Genomic DNA, 24,111 nt, shown 5'->3' with positions numbered 1-24,111 from the left:
CAGCTTGTGCAAAATGCAGCAACCAGACTGGTAACAGGAACCAGACGGTTCGAACATATAAAACTGATTCTGGCCTGCTTGCATTGGCTGCCTGTATGTTTCCGAGCTCGATTCAAGGTGCTGGTTTTAACCTATAAAGCCTTACATGGCTTAGGACCACAATACCTGATGGAACACCTCTTCTGACATGAACCCACCCGTATACTACGCTCAATATCCAAAGCACCCGGAGGGAAGCTGGGAGTCTGGCAACAAGGGAGAGGGCCTTCTCAGTGGTGCCCCCCAAATTATGGAATGATCCTTGTGACGAGGTGCACCTGGCGCCAACACTGTTATCTTTTTGGTGCCAGGTCAATACTTTCCTCTTCTCCCAGGCATTTTAGCATGTGTTTCTAAATTGCTTTTTAAAAATGTGTTTTTAATTTTGTATATTTGTTTTTAATGTTTTTAATAGTTGTAAACCACCGAGAGAGCTTTGGCTATGGGGCAGTATACAAATACAATAAATAAATATAAATAAACTGTAATATCTCTCCCAATCCTACAACAGAAAGTTGGGTCCTGATCCCATTTTCTCCCATTTTCTTAAATCTTTTACCCCATAGTACCTCCTGGAATATAAGCTTGTTGGTGTAGAGCAGCCTTTCCCAACCAGTGTACCTCCAGATGTTGTCAGACCACAACTCCCATCAGCCACAGCCAGCATTGCCAATGGTCAGGAAAAATGGGAATTGTGGTCCAACAACATCTGGAGGCACACTGGTTGGGAAAGGCTGGTGTAGAGGAAGCTTTTAGATATCCGTGTTTAGGGCTCACAGGCAGTTTGAAGTTCATATTTAAATTGAAGAAAGTGATAATATTTTAAGCCTTTTAAAGTGGAATATAGTGTAACCCCTCAGCTCCACTCATTATTATTATGAATACTAAAAGGCCAAATTGAAAAAAAATCCTATCCAGTGGAAGACGGGATTGCTCTAGAACAGGGATGGGGAACTTTTGGTCTTCCAAATGTTGCTGAACTGTAAGTCCTATTATCTGGAGGACCAAAGGTTCCTCATACCTTCTCTAGAATGTATGCGTTGGGGGGGGGCAACAACAGCCTAATTCTGAATACAAATAGATAGCAAAATATTTACCTCTGCTTTTGCTAAACTGGTGCCCTCCAGATGTTTTGGACTACAACTCCTATCTGCCACAGCCACCAGGCTGGCAGACACTGAAGTAGATTTCCTTGATTAGTGATTGTAGCAGTATTGGAAATCTTGACAGAGCAGTAAGTGGAGATGGCAGAGAATGCAATGAAAGAACCCACAGACTTCATGGGCAGCCTTCTCCAACCTTGGGTCCCCAGATGATGTTGGACTCCCATCATCCCTCAGCCAACATGGCCAATGGGCAGGGATGATGTGATTGAACATCTGGGGACTCAAGGTTGATGAAGGCTCCTTTGGAGGAAATGTCAATATATGGGAGGTAAAACAGACTAGGAAGAAACATGCAGCTGGAACGAAATCAGAATCAATCTATGATGAGAGGTGGTGCTCAGGGTTGCAGCTCACTGAAGAAACCAGCAGACAAAGCAGATGTAAAAGACAGTCTTTAAGTAGGACTGTATTATTTCACAAACATGTAATTAACAATAAGATGGTATGGTACTCTCAAAGGTAGCTAATTGCATTGCAAATATCCTGTCAGTTCTACCTAAATGTAGCTGCATTGACTTAAATGGAGTCTATCTTACATGTTCTGTTCAATTGTAGATACTATGAAGGGGCCTGAAAAGATCTAATCTACCCTATTATGCAATCTTTCCTAGGCCGCCCCCTTGAGTCTCTTCTGACTGTTTTACTCGAGGGTTCTGATAAGGCAATTACTGTGCAAGTGGCAAAATTTTTGAACTTGGCCATTTTGACCAGACCCTGTAAGATTGTGAATGGTAAATAACTGAACTGCTTTTGCTGTTTGCCACAGTTTTTGTTTTTAAGTAGTTTTATACTTTAATACTTAATACTATGCTTTGTACTTGTGGTCGGTTGACTTTGAATAAAGATTGTTGTTTGTTGTTGACTTAAATGGCAATTATGTTTTTCTTGATGTTAGAAGCATTGTATAATCATTTTGATGATTTGAAATGATGTTTGCCATTTGATTTCCCCTCAAATGTAAAGAATTCAGTGTTCTTGGATGAAGTACAGTGAGTTACATAACAGAAGCTTCTCAGGAGAAAAGCAAATTACAAAAAACTTTCTGTGACCGAACAAATATTTAGCATGCTCCACACTTGAAAATCTGTTGCAATGGCCTACTTAAAACATGGTCACAAATAGAGTTGGCATCCACTTTCTGGTCCCACTCCACTAGCATTCCGTTGACCTAGAATTCAGTTCCAACCTGTCTTTATTTTTCCCCTCTACTTTGGCTTTCATCCAATTTGAAACTTCAAGTAAAGGAAGTAGGAATAAGGTGGAAGGGCATTTGGAGGATTAATACTATAGAGGTTCACAGGGAAGCCGAAAGAGTCTCACCCACATTTTCTAGGCTTGCCTTAACTTGGATGAGACTCTCTAGACTTCTCTTTTAATCTTTAATATTAACCCTTTAAATGCTGTACTCCCCGTTCACTATTAAAACCAGGAGGGGAGGATGAGGTGGGAGAGGAGGTTGCCCCCCGCACCGGAAGGAAAGAGCAGTGGCCGCAGCTACTCTGAGCCAGGCTAGATCATGGAGGAAGAGGAGGCATCCTGCAAGTAGCAGCAGCTCAGTGGCAGCAATGGGAGCTCTGGAGCCATGGCAGAAGCCCCCCAACATGGCACGCTAGCAAGCCTGTGGGCAGAAGTTTGGCTGCAGTCTCTTGCTGTTCTCCTGCAGATTAGGTAGGGCACTTGGACTTAAGACCCCAAACTTCCTTAGACTGAGCAGCTGGCCCAGACTTGCAGGCACTTTCCTTAACAGCAGAGCAAATCTGGTATATCGGAAAAGCCATTGAGTTCACAAGAAGCATGCTCACTCCACACATAGAATGAGCATGCAAACTATTAAAAAACCCATTTAATGATTTGAAGTGGGCAGAATTCTTGCCCAATCCTCATCACAAATAACTTAGCATTGTTGTGTCCTATGAGAGAGTAACTTTCTGCTTAAGTGTTGCTTTAAATTAGGGTTGCATTCCGAGTTCTCAGTTATATCCTAGGGCAGGGCGGGGGGATGAAAGAAAGTAACAACCTATGCTATTTCTTCCTGTTAAATCTAAGAGTGTGTGATGGAGTGTAACACTGAATACAGTACACAGTGGTCTTAACTAATCTTGAGGTTCTATAGTGTTTTGTCTTTCAAAGTAACTGCCTTTTTCCTGAACTCTCCCATTCCCTAACAAAATGGGGATGTTTGAACTACCTATTCCAGGAAATTAGCACATGTATATTGTCTCCTTGGAATGGGACAGTCAGACTAGACAGCCATATTGTTGCCTGAGAGATGTGTGTCAGCCATGTTAAGGCCTAGGGCTTTGCTGACTCACTGCTGTCCTAATTTTCCCTGGTAAATTATACCATATTTCTGTGCCTCAACTGAGGATGGGCATAACTACGATTCATAAGCTTCTCAAATATTGTGCTTAATACTGGCTGGATAAATAGCATGGATAGGCGAACACATCTTGAAATTAAAGTCTGCAATCTACATAGTCAGATCCAGTCATAAGAACATGAGCCCTGTTGGATTGGACAAAAAGTTCATTTAGCCCAGAATTCTGTTCTCACAGTGGCCAACCAGATGCCCATGGGAAGCTTACAAGCATGACATGAGAGCAACAGCACACTACTCATGTTCCCCAGTAACTGGTGTTTAGAGGCACTCACCTTCCGTAATGGAGTCTTTTATCTCTTTCCTGCTGCCACTCCTGGTTTCTAGCAGTTAACCCTATGCAAACCTCTGTATGGTCTTTCTTCAATTAACAATATTTTCAAATATATAATAGCATGTGATAAGTAGGCTAGAGAGCTTAAAGTACTTTATGTAATTATGTGTAACAGCGACCATGTAAGGTAGGTCAGTATTGCAGGAACAGGAAGAGGAAGAGAATATAGTAGGGCCCCACTTTTTGGCATCCTGCTAATACAGTGGTTTTCAATTAGAGTAAGGAGTACTTGCTTCACTTTTAGAGTGTTGTTTAGAGTACTTGTTTCACTTTTACGGTGTTGTTTGGGCATCGAGCACCATTTTATTGACGGAGTTCCGCTTTTCGGTGGGTTTTGCTTTTCGGTGGGGGTCTGGAACGTAACCCGCCATATGAGTGGGGCCCTACTGTAGTGTCTTGCCTAAGGCTGTTACATTAGTTAGTGCATGCCTTAGATGAGATTTGAACCAGCTTGCATTTTTAGCAATAATCCCACTCACACTAACTCTGTAAAGTAGACTGGACATGGGAAGCCCAGGCTATTTCCATAACGAAAGGTGGCTTTCCCCCTTTGGATAGATGATAGTTTAGTTGGGATCTTTCTGAATTCTGGGCACTAGCCCCAGCATCAATTGTGACAACACATTTTATGATGTAGTGATGCTCACCATCACTAGGCTGAGATCACCAAGTTATTGACCACAAGCTGCTCTCAGATAGTAACATTCCCCAACTGCCTTCTGAGCTCTGCTGATTGGAATTGGGTCAGAAGCCATGGAAGATGGGATCTGTGGCTTCTTGCCAGTCCTTCTGGTTACACAACACACAAGCAACCCTTTTTGATAAGGTAAGAGAAGGAGCATTATGACCCTGTCTTCTCTCCCTAAATTTTTCTAAAGTCGTCGTAATCATTGGTTTGACAATGGAGCGATGGAACTATTGGTAGACCTACTGGTAGACCAGTCATTTATTGCTCTAAAACCTTTGGACCATTCAAGTATTCTTCCCCATGCATATATCAAATACATGGGAAAGTGGGGCCATACCCCCAGATGCTGGCTTTTCATTTGCTCTTAATGAGAAGGGCCCCTCTGCCCATACAGTGCATTGTGGAACCCTCTTTAACACTAGAAGCATGGCTGCCCGGGTGTTGGGCCAGGGGATAGATTGAGTGGGAGTAATTCCACTCCCCCCCCGCATGGCTTCAGTGAATTATGAGGTTGTTTTCTGAATAGCTATTTACTAGATCAAGGACTGGTCTGCACATAGCAAGGTCCTTACATGTAGCGATTCCCTTTGCTCTGTTATAGTGCAGCTCACCATGTGAAGTCTACTGGTCACAAGACAAGTTCAGTTGCCAGTGGCAAAATGTTCTTGGAATCTTCTGTTATTGATCTCTACACAGTGTAGAAGATCCACATGGCAATTTATTACAGCAGAATGAAGAAAGCCACTGTGGAAAAAAGGCTCACTACACAGAACAGTTACCATGTACTTATCAGAAAGCTCTTCTATCTGTTGCCCAGGTCAGGAAGGCCAGAGCTTCAGTAGTAGAGCAGCTCAGACTGGGAGGAGCTGAAAGTTCCACCCAAGCACTTTCCTCATGTCTTGAGTAGCCTCACTTGCAGCTAGCTGAGCACTTTGGTGGTATCTCTGAAGCTCCTGCCTGGCCTACCATCTCCTCAGTTCCTGTGACCCTGGGGAAGATGAGAGAGGGTCAAGAGCCTACCAGGATCCTAGGCAGCTGGTGAGGGCCCTCCAGCCCTTAGACGGGGATAGATCCAACACATCTTCTGCATCATTGTCAGTGAAGATCTGCACCTTAGGTCTGAGATCTGGGCAGAGCTGAACCCTGATAACACCATGCCAAATCACTGTGCTCCCCTTGTTTTGCCCTTTTGCTTTGTATTTTAGGATCTGAAGGTCCAGCAAAGGAGCACAGAAAGGATTCTTAAGGTTCAACCATGTCTGTAAAGTGAAATATTCGCATCTTTGGGGTTGCTAGGCGGAGGTGTTGTGAAATGGATGCTGGCTGAACTAACTGGCATGTTGGATGGCTGCTGATTGGACAGTGGCAACTCATTTGAAATCTCATGTCACTTTTGCTCTCAAGTTCTGCTTCTTTAAGCAGGGCAACTGGGATCGAGGTATTGATATACACTGTTGGGCTGCGCTGAAGGTCAGGGATGAGTGAGGTGAGAAAGCATTGGTAATCTTTCTTTTGGGGTGGCAAGAAAGGAATTGGTATTTTGTGGGGAATCTGATGGGCAATGAAATTTTGGGGGAGGGGAATTACGGAAAGGAAATGATTTGTAGGAGTTGATAATTGGGCCTTGGATTCCAACTCTGCCTTGTACTCAGCTTGTGGTCTTGGGCAAGTCACTTTTCCCAATCTCATACAGTATTCTGTTTGGGGAAGGGCCATAACTCAGTTGAGCAGAAGGTCCCAGGTTCAATCCCTGGCATCTCCAACTAGGGCTGGGAAAGACCCCTGTCTGAAACCCTGGAGAGCCAGTGCCAGTTAGTGTAGATAGTACAGAGCTGGATGGACCAATGGCCTGACTCAGTATAAGGCAGCTTTCTATGTTCATATGTTTCCTAATCATGGCCATTCCAATGCCTCTGGGAAGCTTACATGAGCAGCAATGGTCCCTGTGTGTCCCCGTGACTAGTATTCAGAGGCATATTGTCTCTAAAGAGACAAATTTCATATACTTACCCTGGTAGATAGGGTTGGTTTCTTTGAGTGGGGGCAAGGATGGCTTTGGGTAGGTGGAACCAAGGGTAGTATGTATGGGAGGGGTTTGCCGTCTCAGCTTTGGAAGATACTAGTGTCGTTGCTAACATGTAAAATGACACTAAGGTCTATAAATTGCAGAAGGTCAGTTTAGTTCCTCCATTTATGATTGTGAAATGGAGTATGCACCAGTTCTCCTTAAGGCCACCTACAAATATCATGAGAGTGCCAGAAGTGCTATGTCGTGTATTAACAATGTTTGGACCAGCAGAGGCAGACAGTGCTGTTTTTCTACTTTGCGCAAAAGAAATAGAAGCAGTGTCATTTAAAGGGTCTTTCTTAACTGGGGATGGAGAGGCTTGGATGTTTTATTGCATAAACAAGAAAATGTACTTTCTCTGACAAATACCTGGATTTCCGCCCATAATTAAAGAAAGGTCGTGGTGACTGGATACAGTACCCCTTTCTATGGCATTTTGGGTGTAAAAGATGCTCAGAGAGATGTGAGCGCGCTGCAAAATGTTTTTTTTTAAATAACAAAAGTCTACTGGCACCATAAAGACAAATACATTTTTATGGCATAAGCTTCCATGGTCTGCAGGGGTGTGTGTGTACTTGTATCACACACAATATAGAGAGAGAGTTGGGAAGGGGAAAATTACATCTAGAAAAATACAGACGGTGATAATTACATTATTAACAGTAGCCATTCACATATAAAAAGACACCAGTTAACAAGCATCGAGATAGAGGTGATCTGGTTGACATAGCGTACTTGGACTTTCAAAAAGCTTTTGACAAGGTACCTCACCAAAGACTTGTAAGTTTAGCAGTCACAGAATAAGAGAGGTCCTCTTCTGGATCAGGAATTTGTTAAGTAGCAGGAAGCAGAGAGTAGGAACAAATGGACAGTTCTCCTGATGGAAGGATTGTTATTATTAGATAATATGGAGAAAGTGAAGTACCCCTTCGGGGCCCTGTGCTTTTTAACTTGTTCATAAATTATCTAGACTTACTGTTAGGTAAATCTATGGTGTGGCTGCATTTGGAATACTGTGTACAGTTCTGGTCACCTAAAGGAAATTGTAGAGTTGGAAAAGGTTCAGAAAAGGGCAACCAAAATGAACAAGGGGATGAAACGTCTCCCCTATGAAGAAAGGTTGCAGCATTTGGGGCTTTTTAATTTGGAGAAAAGGGGAGTCAAAGGTGGCATGATAGAAGTGTATGAAATTGTGCATGGCATGAAGAAAGTGGATAGAGAAAAGCTTTTCTCCCTCTCTGATAACATTAAAACTCGTGGACATCCAATGAAACTGAATGTTGGAAGATTCAGGACATTTAAAAGAAAGTATTTCTTAACATAGCACATAGTTAAACTATGGAATTCTCTCCCACAAAAGGCAGTGATGGCCACCATCATGGATGGGTTTAAAAGAGAATTAGACAAATTCATGGTGGAAAATAATAATAATAATATTTTATTTATTGGTCGCCTATCTGTCCAGGTTAGTGGACACTCTAGGCGACATACAATAACAAAAAGCTATACATAAAATACATATACAAAAACAAACCACAGTCCTAAACAATTTAAAACCAATTTCCAATTAAAACTTCATAAAATTAATCCTCCTCAATCCCACACACAAAAAAAAGCAGCACACAAGAAACAAACAAAAAACAAACAAACACCCAGGCCACCCCAGCCAGCCGGCTTATGTATCCCTCTAAAGAGGGACAGGTGGTAGGAATCAGTCCCAGCTGGCTGGGTACCTGGGGCTTGGTCCTGCAGGATGCAGGTCTGCCAGGCAGAAGTCCCACAGGGAAGGGTGGTGGAGGTGGTGATCCCGCAGCAGCAGCAGCAGCAGCAGCAGCAGCAGCAGCAGCAGCAGCAGCAGCAGCAGACTCTCCTTCCCTGGGCGGCGATGTTCTCTTCCTGCAGGGCCTGGGTCTCCCAGACCACCTCAGCCAGCCGGCTTATGTATCCCTCCAAAGAGGGACAGGTGGTAGCAATCAGTCCCAGCTGGCTGGGTACCTGGGGCCTGGTCCTGCAGGATCCAGGTCTGCCAGGCAGAAGTCCCACAGGGAAGGGTGGTGGAGGTGGTGATCCCACAGCAGCAGCAGCAGCAGACTCTCCTTCCCTGGGCGGCGATGTTCTCTTCCTGCAGGCCCTGGGTCTATCAAAGGCTATCAATGGCTACTAGCCATGATATCTGTGCTCTGCCAGTTGCTAGAAACTGCAGGGGGGGGCAGAGTGTTCTTTGCCCTCAAGACCTGCTTGCGGGTTTCCCATGGGCAACTGGTTGGCCACTGTGAGAACAAGATGCTGGCCTAGATGGGACATTGGTCTGATCCAGCACATTCTTCTTATGTTCTTAGCAGTTGAAAGCACAGACTTCCTGGCAATTAACTCAGTAGTGTGATACAACTATTCAGTCCACAGGTAATAGCACTGAACATCTTGATAAATTGTAATTCAGTGGTTCCATATTGTAGTCTCTCTTCATACTTTTTCGAAGCATGAAGATTAAGGGGAGACAAAAACCTTTATGCCAACTAAATGACCTGTCCTGTTTGTGAACATTCTGCTTATGCTCTGTGGTATGACTTTAGCTGAAATCTTTTCTGTGATGTCACAATATTTCAGATCGCTTTGTCATCATGTTGACATATGTAAGAAGCTAAACTGATGAAGCAGGAAACTTCTGTACATTCTAGTGTATCAAGGTCAACCAATAGGAATGCAAAGAAAAAGGGGTGGTAGAAGTGATTCTGTAAGTTATAAAACAGAGATGAAGAAAGAACAGTATCATGAAGTGGCACACATTCACCTTTTTGTTAATTCATAGATGAAGGCCACAGTGTTGGTGATAGTTAAGGTCTCCTTGATAGCCAGCCTGCAATGCCATGCAGGACCTGATTTTACAGCTTAATGAACATCTGGCTAAAGTTCTTAACATTTCTAAGATTCTGAGGTCCCCTCCACTTGTGTCTTTAATGTATTTCCTTTGCAATACCTCTGTGAAGTGTTGAAGACTTATTCTCTTTCTCCATATTGGAAGCTATTAAAGCACAGAACATCATTCCCTCCCAGAATAAGATTAAAATCCAACATTTTTTTGGAGACTTCTAAAATCTGGACATCTTTTGACAGTGGTTTGACTGACTTTAGATGGTCATTAGAATGTCGGCTCTTTTAAAACCTTGGTTGTTTTTTCACTAATTAATTGTAATTCATGTTTGGTGGTATAGCTTGAATTTCCTTTTTACTTGTATTATTGTCTTAAGCCATCAGGATGGTGCTCAAGTATTTTATGCATTTTAAAATAAAACTAGAAACTACAGAGCCATTTGCCTGTTGACACATTGAAGGTCATAATCAGAGGTTCTTTTTAGAACTGTAATTTGCCCTTTATTTATTTAAACAAAATCAGGTACATAAGTAACAACACATCAAAAAAACTGTCATGGCTAACAAAGGTTTTACAAAAAAGAAAAAAGAGCAATAGACAAATACAAATGTGTTCAATCAGGATCCCTTAAACACTGTATTTATTGGTTAAAACAAGGGGGGGAATTAGAGAAATATAAGGTTTATAACATCTATTCAGAGGGTTCCCAAGATCTTATAAGGATTGATATTATCATGAACCATATTACTCTAATGTATTGCAAATTAACTCCATTTCTGTGTAAAAGAGTATTGTGATTGTCTTCCTTCCTTTGTTCTAACTATATTGGTAAGTTTTACAAGATTATGTCCCATACTTTGATAATCCATTCATTAATTGTTGGAATAATTAATTTTTTTCCAATTTCTGAAGGTGTGTAATCATTTATAATCAAATAGGATAGGATTCTTAAGATAACGAAAAAGTAAGATTAGAGGATCCATGGGAAGATAATACCCTGCTATATCTTTCACCCTTCTCCATGCTCAGGCTTTCTTGTGGCTCTTATTTTAAAAAACATGCAAATTAAATGCATTCATGCAATAAATGTCGCACTAGTTTGGCCCTCAGTTTCTAGGAAATGGAGCATGTTTTGACTATATGAGATTGTTTTGACTAAATGAGATCCGCATTTCGGTGCCGGTTCGATTTTCACTCCTTCGAATTTCCTGCTGGTTCCACTTTGTAAATGATCAATGTTCACTATTTGTGATAACTACCGATTCAGATTTCCCCCTGCAAAAATATTGATAGTAAAATATCGATATTAATATTGACATTTTTTTAAATACAGTTTTTCATAGATTTTTTAAAAATATTGATATTTTCCTCAACATATCAAAATAAAAATAATGTGCTGTCTTTCTGCAAGGCAGTTTACAGCACACAGAATACACAAAACATGCAAGTGATAAATTATTACTTCTCAGTAAAGGTTTCCTATTAATTGTGTGCCAGTTCCTTGAATGACTGGATACTGTTTACCTTGTGAGTTTAGGGTGCTTGGCTCTGATCTGAACGTCTGCTGTTACCCCAGTCTGTTCTGCAGCACAGCAGCCTTACCTGAACATGGATAATTGTGTAGCCTAATGAGAGACCTTGCTGAGGTTGGTGCAGTGTTGAGAATTTATGTCTAATAGCCTCTATTTTCATCAGTATTTTATGGGTTGCCAGGGAGGCGGCTTTGCACTCCTGGGCACTGTCTACTGAACTAATGGGACTGACTTGGTGTAAGCTGGTGTGTGCTCTTATCTTCTTTGCATGATACGTGTGCTTGGTGCTGATTCTAAATAGATGCTTCAGAATGTCAGGCAAATTTGTTGTCTAGCTCTACAGTTCATTCTTCCAGTTCTCCTCCCCCACCACAGTACATAAAGGAAGTAGTATTTTTCCCCAGTCTGGTGGAATTCTAGGATACAGTTTTGTGTGATTCTGACTTGGAGTAATTAAGGCTATAAGAAAACTGGATGCAGACTTATACAGTGTGGGTTCTGCAAAGGCTAATGCAAACCTGACGATCTCTTTACTCTATTTTCACTCTGCACAAGAGACTTGAGGATGATCTAGTTCAGTAGTTCCCCAGCTTCCCCCCCTCCAACTACTTGAAAATTGCTGAGGGTCTTGGTGGACCACTTAATGATTTTTCTGCCTGCTGTAGCAATTGTAATATGCTGTGCTAGATACTGTATGATTTTATTTCCCCCCTTTTTTATTTTGTATGTATAGTATTTTATTTTATTCCATAGAATTCAAATTGTAATACACTGAACCCAGTATAAGAAATCAGAGAAGCAATCAAAATACAATTACAATCAATATGAATATTTAATGTGATGGATGTGCTGCCTCCTGTCTTAAACCACAAATCCACAGAACACTGTGGACTACCTGAATGAAGCTCATGGACCACTGGTTGGCCCACAAACATGACCTAGTCAGCTTGGATATATAAACTAAGCAGTTAAGACTGAACGGTGTATTTAGATTTAAATTGATACCCCATTTTTATTATATAAGCAACGTACAATGGAATAAATAAAACATTCATTCGTTATGTCCTGCATTTCCTCCAAGAAACTTGAGGCATAGGTCTTTCTTTTTATCATTGCAACAACCCTGCAAGGTTGGTTAGGCTTAGAGGTAGCATGTGGCCCAACATCACACAGTGAGCTTCATAATCAAGTGCGGATTTCATATAGTCACATAAAAAAATAAACAACACACTTTCTAGAACTAATACAATCAAAGGCAGTCACAACAAACTGAAACTGGCAAACTCCAAACCCCTGGAGGCTCAGTAGGAAAGAATAATTTTTAGTAATGATTTAAAACTTATCAACTCAGTGGGTTTGTTGGATCTCATTAAGGAGGGTATTCAATCACATAGGTGCCACCACTAAAAAAGCTCTATTCCTGAAAGTCAATAATTTGCCTGTCAGCCTTAGTGGCATCTGGATAAGCAGGTGATCTTAAAAATCTGTAGTGGTTGTGAAGTACAGTTTGGTGTTTCAGTTCTGCTTTCACCATCGGTGTACTATATCTTTTTTTTTAGCATTGTGTTTAACCTAAAGGGTTTTTTACCTTTTGAATTTTTTTTATTGAAAATCAGCCATATTTATTTATTTATTTATTTATTTTAATTTATATACCGCCCTAAGCCCAAGGGCTCTCTGGGCGGTGTACATAACAATAAAACAATCAGAAAATATATAAATGCAATAATACAATGGAATCAAACCAAACAGACGTAAACAAAAATCGAAACAGCAGCAAAATACATCAATAAATATTAATAGTACACATTAAAATGCCTGGGAATATAAAAAGGTTTTCACCTGGCACCGAAAAGATAGCAGCGTCGGCGCCAGGCACACCTCATCGGACAAACCATTCCACAATTCGGGGGCCACAACCGAAAAGGCCCTATTTCTAGTCACCACCCTCCGAGCTTCTCGATGGGATGGTACTCGGAGGAGGGCCTTAGATGTTGAGCGCAGTATATGGGTAGTTTCATATTGGGAGAGGCGCTCCACCAGGTATTGCGGTCCCATGCCGTGTAAGGCTTTATAGGTCAAAACCAGCACTTTGAATACAGATTAAATGCACTGTACTATTTCTTAACATAGATATGTAATAATACCAAGGCATCACTGGATTCCATAGGACAAAAACATTTTCTAGGAATTCATAATTATTACCTGCATGTTACACAAACTTGCACCTAATCTTTCATACAAGGAGTCAATTAAAGCAATATCCATATCCATAATTCATCAACAGACCTATGTGACAATTTTCTGTGACATTCTTATTGGTACTACCCAATCACATATCGCTTGAGGCAACTGCCAGATTTTTTTTCATACACCAGCTGCTGCCCATGATAAGAATATCATTTGTGATATCAATTTGCTGCATCAGCATGACTGTAAATTTTTGCAACTTGATTGTTAGAAGGTGTGAGTAGTAATTTGACCATATAGGTCAGTCCTACTGGCTAAGAGGCCAAATTCATTGTGACATTGTTTTCTACTTTTTTAGAACCCCTGAGGAAAATCTGCATGGTACAGATCATTGTTTGCCACAAAAGTTTGTTAATAACTTATGTTTATGGATATATTGTTTTAATTCACTCCTTGTATTAAAGTGTCATATTATTATTTTGTAAGAATTATTTAATATTATTATTTATTTATTCAATTTATATCCCGCCCTTCCTCCCAGCAGGAGCCCAGGGCGGCAAACAAAGCACTAAAACACTCTAAACATCATAAAAACAGGTCTTAAAATATATTAAAACAAAACAGCATTAAATTAAGAATTGAGTAGCAGTTGCTCATACACTTTCAACTTTTGTCCCTACCCAGTTTGTTGCTTGTGTTTTATATCCTGTGAATACAGCAAGGAACATACCCAGCTAGGGTGGCAATCCTATGAGCATTTGCATGGGAGTAAATCCAATTGAACTAAATAGAACTTAATTGTTAGTAACGATGCATCAAACTATCAGTCTTTGTTACTTCACTATTAATTTTGTTCCTCTTCAAGTGTGGTTTGTGTTTAGGATATTCTCCTATTTTTCAACCTTCTCTATATTTTGTATTCCCTAAAACATCCCTAGATGTTTTACCTGACCCTTTTCTTCATTGAATGTTCTCATATATATCCTCTGTTGATTTTATATTGTTCTGTGCTCTGATGTTAAATCTATTTTGTAAGTGCATTTCACACCTACAATATATTGTAAGCATTAAGTCTATTCTGTAAGTGCTGAATATGCAAAGCTACTGGGTCAGAAAGGCCAATTTATATTATTCAAACCTTTTATTCATTAAACTCTGCAGGACCCAGCATGTTAGGGCAGCAGTCGCAGCTGAAACACCCTGGCAAGGCCTGCTAGGTTTGACATCTACTTCCTGCAGCCACAGGGCCCTCACCAGACATTGCTGTCAACACCCACTACTGCTTGGGGCATCATTTGCACCACCAATCACTTCCCTGAACTTCCTTATCTTGATAGGTGGCATTTTTGGATGGGACTTAGATTTCCCAAAATGCTGTGCTTGACACTGATATCAGGACATTTAATTTGGGAGAATTTAAGATTGTAGCCAGCTACCATGGATGAGAGCTAAGCAGCCACTTGGCTTCCAAAAGTGCCACCTCCATCACCCTCCTGGATGAGACTGTTTGGGGGTGGGGGTGGCGGCAGCAATGCTGGGTAGGGGTCCACTCCAGATAGCTTCACAATGGCAATTCAGAGTGGGAGCTCGGGCTGGCATCAAGGGCGCAACTGGCACTCCCATGTTGAGGGCCCACTTACACCTGCCATCTGCCCTAATTAAACTCCAGGAGCCTCCTAAAACTTCATGTACATTGCAGTCAGCCTAGTCTGCACTGCTGAAGTAATCTTCATTGCAGTGATAATCAGCACGGGGATGTTAGAGGCTGCTCCAGAACTTTGAAATTTATATCCTGCAGTGGTCTGCCAAAGGCAAGCCATGTTTGTATGAATTGTTCATTTTGGGTCAAAATCAATGTGATCCTGGTGCTTCTGAATTTGAAATCTGGTCCTTTCTGTGCATCTAATAATTAGATGCTGACTCCTAACCAAATTTATGGCGGCATCAGGGAGTTCCAGCCCCTCAGTTGTGATCTACACTGCATTTTGCACTGCTACATGCATTCATTTTGTGCCTGTCCCTCTGATGTCACTGACAAGTTTACTCAAGGCAAACAAGATTATACATGTGTTCCCTTCTTCCTCATTGCTATTATTAAACATACCCCCATAATAAGTACTTGCGAACTGTGTGACTATACAATAAAGTTTACAAATTTGAAGCATTTTAAAAGAAGCATTCTTACCTAGTTTGCATTGGGCACCCACACCCCAAGGTTTAAATGTCACATGTGGCTGAATGTAATTTTCCACAATCAATAATTTTGTCAGCTCTCTTTCCAGCCTCTTGCTGGTTTCCATAGATACAGATGGGAAGTGACAGGTTTTCATTGTCTGTGTTGACCCCATTGTAACCTTTTGCTCCTGGACTTCCTTATTGGGGAATATGCTTACACTGCTGTCTGGGTTCCCTCCTCTTCCTCCACCATCTGTACCATGCTTATTTTGATCTTTATTCAGATTCTTTCGGGATAAAAGCAGTGAATAAATCTGGTTTTGCTTATCTGCTGCAGAGTAACCTTGCTGGGTTGTTGTCATTTGGTGTGTCTAGGCTGGTGATAGTCTCATGGTTCAGGGACAGTGGGAAGGCAGTTAGAACCCCTTTAGTGTTGATACCTGGATGGTTATTTTTGTTAGGGAGCCATCTTCAAATGAAATGATAATAGCACAGTCAATTACCCTTATATTGCAGCTGTACCATGAGTGTCTTTGCCAGGAACCACCAATCACCATGGCAAGTGTTCCATCACCCACTGATAAGCACATGGAGAAGAGCCCAAGCCTCTCTCTCCAGCTCCAAGGGTGAAGACTGTGCTCAAACTGTAACGAACCTACAAAAAAGATTCCTGCCCCAACTCTTCTCCTGCTCTGAACTGGAGAGGAAGATGGGGATTGCCATTTTGGTACTGGGCTTCTGAGAACCACTGAGCATCTGGCAGCTCAACTCCAGAACAAGCCCTCACCTCCTCTGGCTCTGGAAGGGAAAGTCAGGAGGCGGTATCCAACTAGCATATTATGTAAGCCTAGGGATTTCCGCTTAGGCATTTCTCCCCCTTTCCTCTCCCCGTCAGTTCCCCTGCACCCTATCCAAATATTCTGCGGATGGTTGGGGGAACCCCTAGGTGCCCTGAATTATCTTCAATTATACAGATAGCATAACTCCAAACTATTCTCCTTCTGGTTTATTTTGCTTATTGGGCTTAGATGGCAAAATCTAACTCGATCCTTGATGTTTTTAAGTTGGAGGACTTTATTTAGCTCAAGGTGTCTTAGTGCAGTTAGCGAAAAGTTAGCCAAGTGAACAATAAAGGTGGAATTTTCCACATCAGTTGATTTTCTTAATTAATACAAAATGTTTTGTGACCATTGCCCCCATTTTTCTTCCAAAAATCCTCTTTGCTCTGTTACAGTTATTCTTAAATAGGCCTCCCTGGAGAAGGAGGACAGAATTGACGGGTAGGTTCAAACTAGAACTGCCCCAAGCAAAAGGGGACAGGGCTCCTGTACCTTTAATAGTTGTGGACAAGAACTGTGGAAATTCCCTCTTCTCCACTTTTAATTAGATGCAGAAGCTCTCATAAGAACATAAGAACATAAGAAGAGCCTGCTGGATCAGGCCAGTGGCCCATCTAGTCCAGCATCCTGTTCTCACAGTGGCCAACCAGGTGCCTGGGGGAAGCCCGCAAGCAGGACCCGAGTGCAAGAACACTCTCCCCTCCTGAGGCTTCCGGCAACTGGTTTTCAGAAGCATGCTGCCTCTGACTAGGGTGGCAGAGCACAGCCATCATGGCTAGTAGCCATTGATAGCCCTGTCCTCCATGAATTTGTCTAATCTTCTTTTAAAGCCATCCAAGCTGGTGGCCATTACTGCATCTTGTGGGAGCAAATTCCATAGTTTAACTATGCGCTGAGTAAAGAAGTACTTCCTTTTGTCTGTCCTGAATCTTCCAACATTCAGCTTCTTTGAATGTCCACTAGTTCTAGTATTATGAGAGGGGGAGAAGAACTTTTCTCTATCCACTTTCTCAATGCCATGCATAATTTTATACACTTCTATCATGTCTCCTCTGACCCGCCTTTTCTCTAAACTAAAAAGCCCCAAATGCTGCAACCTTTCCTCGTAAGGGAGTCGCTCCATCCCCTTGATCATTCTGGTTGCCCTCTTCTGAACCTTTTCCAACTCTATAATATCCTTTTTGAGATGAGGCAACCAGAACTGTACACAGTATTCCAAATGCGGCTGCACCATAGATTTATACAACAGCATTATGATATCGGCTGTTTTCTTTTCAATACCTTTCCTAATTATCGCTAGCATGGAATTTGCCTTTTTCACAGCTGCCGCACACTGGGTCGACATTTTCATCGTGCTGTCCACTACAACCCCGAGGTCTCTCTCCTGATCAGTCACTGCCAGTTCAGACCCCATGAGCGTATATGTGAAATTAAGATTTTTTGCTCCAATATGCATAATTTTACACTTGTTTATATTGAATTGCATTTGCCATCCCCTGATTTTGCCCACTTTTCCTTTTTTGTGTATTTCCTCAAACAGTGGAGAAAAGTGAAACATGCCAGGCATGCCCTCTTTAGTATTTTATCTTAGTTCACATACTAGGGATTGTTTTTGGCAAAGAGGGATTCACGTTAAATGTTGATTTGGGAGCACCAGCGTCTGAAGATGGAATTCAGAGTCTGGCAATGACAAGCCTCAAGTAAGGGATTTACGTTTTATGGAGGATAAGCGCTTTAAGAGCACAAGGGCATTAATATTTTCAATAGATGCAATCCAGGCTCATGTGAATATTAAGAGGTGTGAATTTTTGTAAAGAACACACATCAAATTTTAATGCCGTTTGTGAAAATAATAAAATATGAGGCCCAGTCTGGGAATTGCAAGTCTTGGATTTCAGTGGAGAGATTAGAGGTAGCTACAACTAATGAATCCTAAATATGCAAGGATCACTAATCAAGTTTCAAGAAACTTATTTTCTTCTTCACATTAAGTCTGTGCTTCTAAACACCGGAGGTGGAAAACTTTTTTTTCTTTTGAGGCTTGCATTCCCTTGGAGGTAATCTGTCAAGGACCACATGCTGGTGGTAGGCAGGGCAGAAGCCAGAGAGTGGGTGGGTCCAGATCCCTAAAGTGAGCTGGGCTATCTCATTATTTTTATGCTACACCCTTTCTCTCTCTTTTGCCCTCACTGGCCAAGAGGCTGCCAGTGTCAAGATATATCACTCTTGCCTGAGGCCTAAACAGGTCACTCGCAGATGGCTTTTGGAATTAAGCACAAGGACTGTGTGCTGCCCACCCCACTATACACACTTACCTATGGGTAAGTCCCACGGAGCTCAAATGGGCTTACTTCTGAATAGATATGTATAGGATTGCATTGCACAATCCTTTCCTCATTTATGATTAGAACAGTGTGCTTCAGAGGATTTTGCACAGTGTCATCAAATTTAATTCCCAATAGCTTTGTAATTTTGTAGTCAATCTGTTTAGGGTTACTGGTGTGGGCTTTGTAATTGGGTCATTCCAAATGATCCTGATCAACAGGATTGGCTCTGCAATGATCTCTGCAGCTGTTCAGAACTAATGAGAATTGCAGATAGAACTGAAGAGAAATTGTTTTGGGGATACTTCTATCTCTTGCAGTCAAAACATTGTGTACTGCCAACTGGGGTTGGGTGATTGTCCTGTCAAATATATTTGGTCAATTGTCAGATCAAAAATTGGCCAAATAATAATTAAGTGTTTGAAAGCCTTCCTGCTTTTAGAAAAAGATATGCTGGTCATAAACCTAATTAGAAAACCAAATTAGTTTAATGTTACTGTGAAACAATCAATTAACTTTAAAAAATGAACTGAATTATAACTCCACAAAAAAAGGAGAAAATTTGATTTTGTGCAACATGCTTGGAATATATATTGCTTCATTGAAGAATTTAGAGCCTACTCTTAAGGACTCGTTCTCACAAGTCAGTTTTTAGTTCATTGTTGGGAAAACTGGACCCATGGTGTGTGGTGAATTCATGTTTGTGTCATTTTATTACATGTGCATGCAAAAGATACATATGTTGGGGTGTAGCATCTTGCCATGTGTACAACTGTTATTGCTGCATGTGTGGTGCATTGTGGTATATGCACAGAGTCATGTAATTTGCTTACACCAAATTGATTCCAGTGTAAGGAAGGTGAGGCAACTTTTGGTGTGTAATTTTCAGTGCAAGCCCTAGAACTAACTAGATAAAGTTGCATTTCTCCATCCTGCTTGCCACTATCTCTCTTGCCCGTTCCCCCAGCAGACAGGCTGTCTGACCCTACTTCTTGCTCTACCTGTGTCAGTAGCAATGGCCTCTCTGATTTAAAGTGATGGTGAGAATGATTGAATTGATCATTCTTCTTCCACACATCACCAACTCTTCCATCCATCACTGAAGCCATTGCTTCAGGTGTCTCAAGAGGCATAGCCAAGTCTATTTTTCCAAATCTGTTCCTTCCCCTGTTACTCAAACTGCAAATGACAGTGACTTCCTGATCCTTAGAAGGAGGTAAAGGATGTTCTCACACATACTCTGCCCAGATAATTTTTTATTGGGTATGATATAAATACTGAAAATAAATACATAGCAGCTATGTTTTGAGATGGCTGAAGAGGAATTGCTTCCCCTTCTGTCAAACCAGGGGTTTGAAAGGGAAGGAAATCCTTGCCCCATTCTTTATAAATGAAGGGGTTTACTTCGGAACATAACTAGAGTGGGATCTAAATCTGTTTCCAGCTCATGATTAAAAATCAAGTGCTCTCTGTGAGTCTAATTTGGGGTTCAGTTTTATGATGATGCAAAAGTATTATACAATATTTTGAATTAACTTACACAAGGCCCATCAAATTTGCGGGGTGTAGAAGAGATGAATGATCACAGAGCTGTGGTCCTTTGGAATTATTTTAATTCTATGGATGGAGATCATTTGTCAGGGATTCTGTAGTTGCAGCCTGCGTTGTAGATTCTGCACTGAGCAGGGGCTTGGCCTCAATGATCTCCAAGATCCCTTCCAACTTTGTGATGCACTCATTTCCAAACCCCTTATTTCAGAATTCATCTCTGTACCTAGGTATCACGTCATTATTAAAAAATCCTCCTGACTTACTGACCAGAGTGAATAATCGTATTGGGGGGGGGGAATCCAGAGTTCCTGTTCATAAAAGGGTAATATGCATGGAATCTTTTATTACACAGCTGCATGCTTATGGGATACAATTTGCATGCACAAACCCTCTGCCAGTCCATTCATCTGCCCCCCCCTTCAGTTTGAAAACTCATGGACGAGACAGGTGGCAATTGTGGATAAACTCTGCCAGGGTGGGTCTTCTTGAGTTTTGGAAAATCCTTGAGGACAGCTCAGGCTTTCCTCAAGAATTCTAATGGAGAGGCTTGGAAAGACCTCCCGACTCCAAATTGAGGTAGGTGGATATCGCAATCACTACATTTGCTTAGTGTGCTAACCTCAGTGCCAGAGGAAAGGTTTTTTTTTTGGCAGTTAGTTCTGGGTCAGTGCACAAATGTTTAACTGTTTGAAAAGCTGTGCTGCCAACTATATCCAAGGGCAGTCCGTGTTTGGGCTATATTTGCTCCTGCTGTGAAGCAGTTTATCCTTTGCTTGTCTCTTAAAGTCTTCTCTGTTCTGCAATGCTGTATGAGTTCAAACACTTAGCCTGCTTGACTGTGCTGAGTGTCCTAGGGCTGGAGCACTGCAAAGCTCTCAAAATATTCCCCTATCAGCATTGCCAGCAATGCAGTAAGTGATTCAGCAGAACAGTTACAGTGCAGAAAAGCACTGCAAGGGATTTGGAGAGTTCTTTATTATGTGACCATGTCCAAGATCACTTGGAAACCAACATGTTTGCATCTGTTCAGAAAATGTACATTTTAGGCTGCAGTGTTGCACAGATTTACTTGGGCATAAGCACTATTGAACTCAGTGGGCCAGCTTTTAAGGAAACATGCATAGCATTGGGCTGCTAGCTGGAAAACCCAGTACTTACGTTTATACTTTTTCCTTTTAAACACTCATGTAAAATGTAGGTACAGATCTCTCCACAATCAGGACCACAGGCTGGCCTTGCTCTGTAAAGAAGTTAAAGAACCACTATAATGTTACAGCCATGCTATAAAAGTAACACTCTTAAGATTGTGATTGCCTGAGAGCCAGTGGTAAGCAGTGAGGCATGTTGTGATGGAGAGCTGTGAGCTTTTGACTTGAATATGAGTCATACACCTACCTGCTTGGGTTGGGAGGTAGAAAACTAGTTTTGCATTATTGGGGGAGGGGGGTTGTACTAAAAAAAACAGATGGAAGCAGTTTAGATTTTGGTTGCCAAAAGCTGTGTTAAGATTTTAGGGGACTCATGCTATGTTAGAACTAACATTGGGTACATCCACACTAGACATTGAGAAAGAAATTATAACTCATCAATAGATTTGGCCTATGCTCTTCATAATCAGTGTGTGTGACATATTAAAAGCAGCTGAAAAAGCAGAAGCAGCTTGGAACTGAACAAAGATGAGGAAAACAAGAAGTTGTAGTCAGGCGAAGAATGTCACAAAAAATGTCAGTTTAGATGTCCTGCTGCAGGCAGCTGGTATGAGCTGGTTTTATGATAAGATAGGATTGGAGAGGGTACCAGTTACCTGGCACATGGATGGGCAGGGCAGCAATGTGAAAGGTGACCACTGCAAGGGTGTAAGATATTGCCATATATGGTTATAAGATGTGATTTCTGCTGTGACATATGTTATGACATGTGACCACTTTATAAAGCTAGGTATTGGCATATTTTGGGCAGAGATGGTCCCTTTGGAGACCCCTCTCCCAAAGGCCATTGGTATATGTATCTCTTGGCTAATCAATAAACTCTGTCATTTGGAGCACAGTTAAATGTTTGAGGGGTTTTCCTTCAACAACATTTATTCCACTTTAAACAGTCATGGCTTCCCCCAAAGAATTCTGGGAAGTGTAGTTTGTGAAGGGTGCTGAGAGTTGTTAGGAGACTGTTATTCCCCTCACACAGTTCCAATTCCCAGAATTCTCTGGGAAGAGGGAATGATTGTTAACTACTCTGGCCATTGGAGCTCTGTCAGGAATAGCAGTCTCCTAATAACACTTAGCGCTCTTCACAAACTACACTTTCAAGGCTTCTTTGGGGGAAGCCGTGACTATTTAAAGTGGAATAAATGTATGGTGTGGATGTGGCCATAGTCTGGCTCTGTAGCTTCTGCACCCCAGATTGCCTGCAAAAGCTATAGATCTATGAGTAAGTCTCCAGTGTGTGTTCTTGGCAATGAAACCTGACCCCTACCATGGCTAACCAGGACTTCCTTCCAGTCAAGAAAGGGAGGAGATAAAACAATCTATTTTCTGATTTTGATTTGAATATCTATAGATAATGTAGCTAGTACTGCAAGTAGCCAGCATCTGGTATTGGAGACTAGGGAGAAATGTGGCTTCCTCGGTTGCCTGTCACAACAAAAACTGCAGTGGTTTCATGTAGGGATGGGGGAGAAATTGGGTTGGTTCGCATTTCAATTCACCTAATTCATACTTCCCAAAACAACTCGCAAACTGGGACACAGCTGTCCTTCGAAATTCACACCTCTATAAAATTTTCAACCCAGTTCTCCAGCCAAGTATTGTGTACAAAAATGCATATATTTGGGGCAAATTGTGTGCAAAAATCATTAGCAAAAATAACATACAAAAATGCATTATATTAGGGGAAATTGCTTTGCAAAAATGTGTATTTTTGGCAAAATTGCATATAAAGATGTATAAGGAGAATTTTGTGCTAAAATGCTGATGAATTTTCATGAGGACTTTTTTTTAAAAAAAATTGCAAACTGATGAGAAAATGTGAAGAACTGAATTTAAGACTGGAAAAATAAGACAAGGAGAGAAACTAAAATTGACAGATTCGCCCATGACAAAAACACAACAGCAACAAAAGACTGAACAGTTGGGCATTTGTGTGTGACTGGCCACTCCATGGTAAAATCTTCCAGTGTGGTTGGTAGAATGCAGATTTATATCCCTGAGAAACGAGCCACTCTAGAGCCACTCTAGATGAACAAAGACCAAAAGGAGAGCCTATTGTTGTTGGCCAATCCAGTAGTTCATTGTCCTGGGCTGGGAGAGCAGAGAAGAAGACAGAAATGCCTCAGGATAACTAGTCTGTTGAACTTCAGGCATAAGGTAGACTTGACCTTCTAGTAGACTCACATGGGTGGGGACTCAGAGCCTTGTCAGAATAATATCTGGTGAAGACCAAAGTGTCTTGTTTTATGGCACAATTCTCTTTGCTTTTGAGAAGCCTTCCTGAGGTATATGAGAACAAGACCTTTCCCCCTCTAGTTTAACTTCTATACCATGTTTTCTGTCCTCTGTAATTGCTTCGTTTCATAAGCAAGGACTGATACAAAAGGAGATGGCATCTTTTGGAACAACAGAAAAAAAACTACCGTACAAGGATCTCAGGCTTGCACTGTGCAGAACACGGGGACTGGCCCTAGCTGGCACTTGAGCCTGTTTTCAGCTGACTCTGAGAGAAGCATAGAGTGGGTAGTGTCTTATACTACAACTCCTGCATTATTCACCAGGGAAATCCACAGAGAGGGGAGGGAGGAGTAAACAAGGAGAGTGTGGAATAGCTGTTGTGGTGGGGCGTGCACTCCCATTTGCTGTGGCACTTGAAGGCTTAGTGGGCTTGAGATAATGAGCCTCTATGTAAGCCGCAGAGGAGGAGGGATGGCAAGCTGAGAGTGATTTCTTCTCCCACAGCAGTTAAAT

The 24,111-nt window shown here is 41.6% G+C and overlaps 1 protein-coding gene across 16 annotated transcripts in view; it reads left to right on the top strand.

Moving 5' to 3' along the window:
- Positions 1–24,111, top strand: part of NFASC (neurofascin) — a 275,345-nt gene that overhangs the window by 15,378 nt on the left and 235,856 nt on the right. The window lies entirely within an intron of this gene.

The sequence above is a fragment of the Rhineura floridana genome, chromosome 6 (genome assembly GCF_030035675.1).
Source record: "Rhineura floridana isolate rRhiFlo1 chromosome 6, rRhiFlo1.hap2, whole genome shotgun sequence".
In the NCBI taxonomy this organism is placed as follows: domain Eukaryota; kingdom Metazoa; phylum Chordata; class Lepidosauria; order Squamata; family Rhineuridae; genus Rhineura; species Rhineura floridana.
Note: the sequence above shows the minus strand (reverse complement) of the source record. Positions and strands in the feature narration are given on the sequence as shown.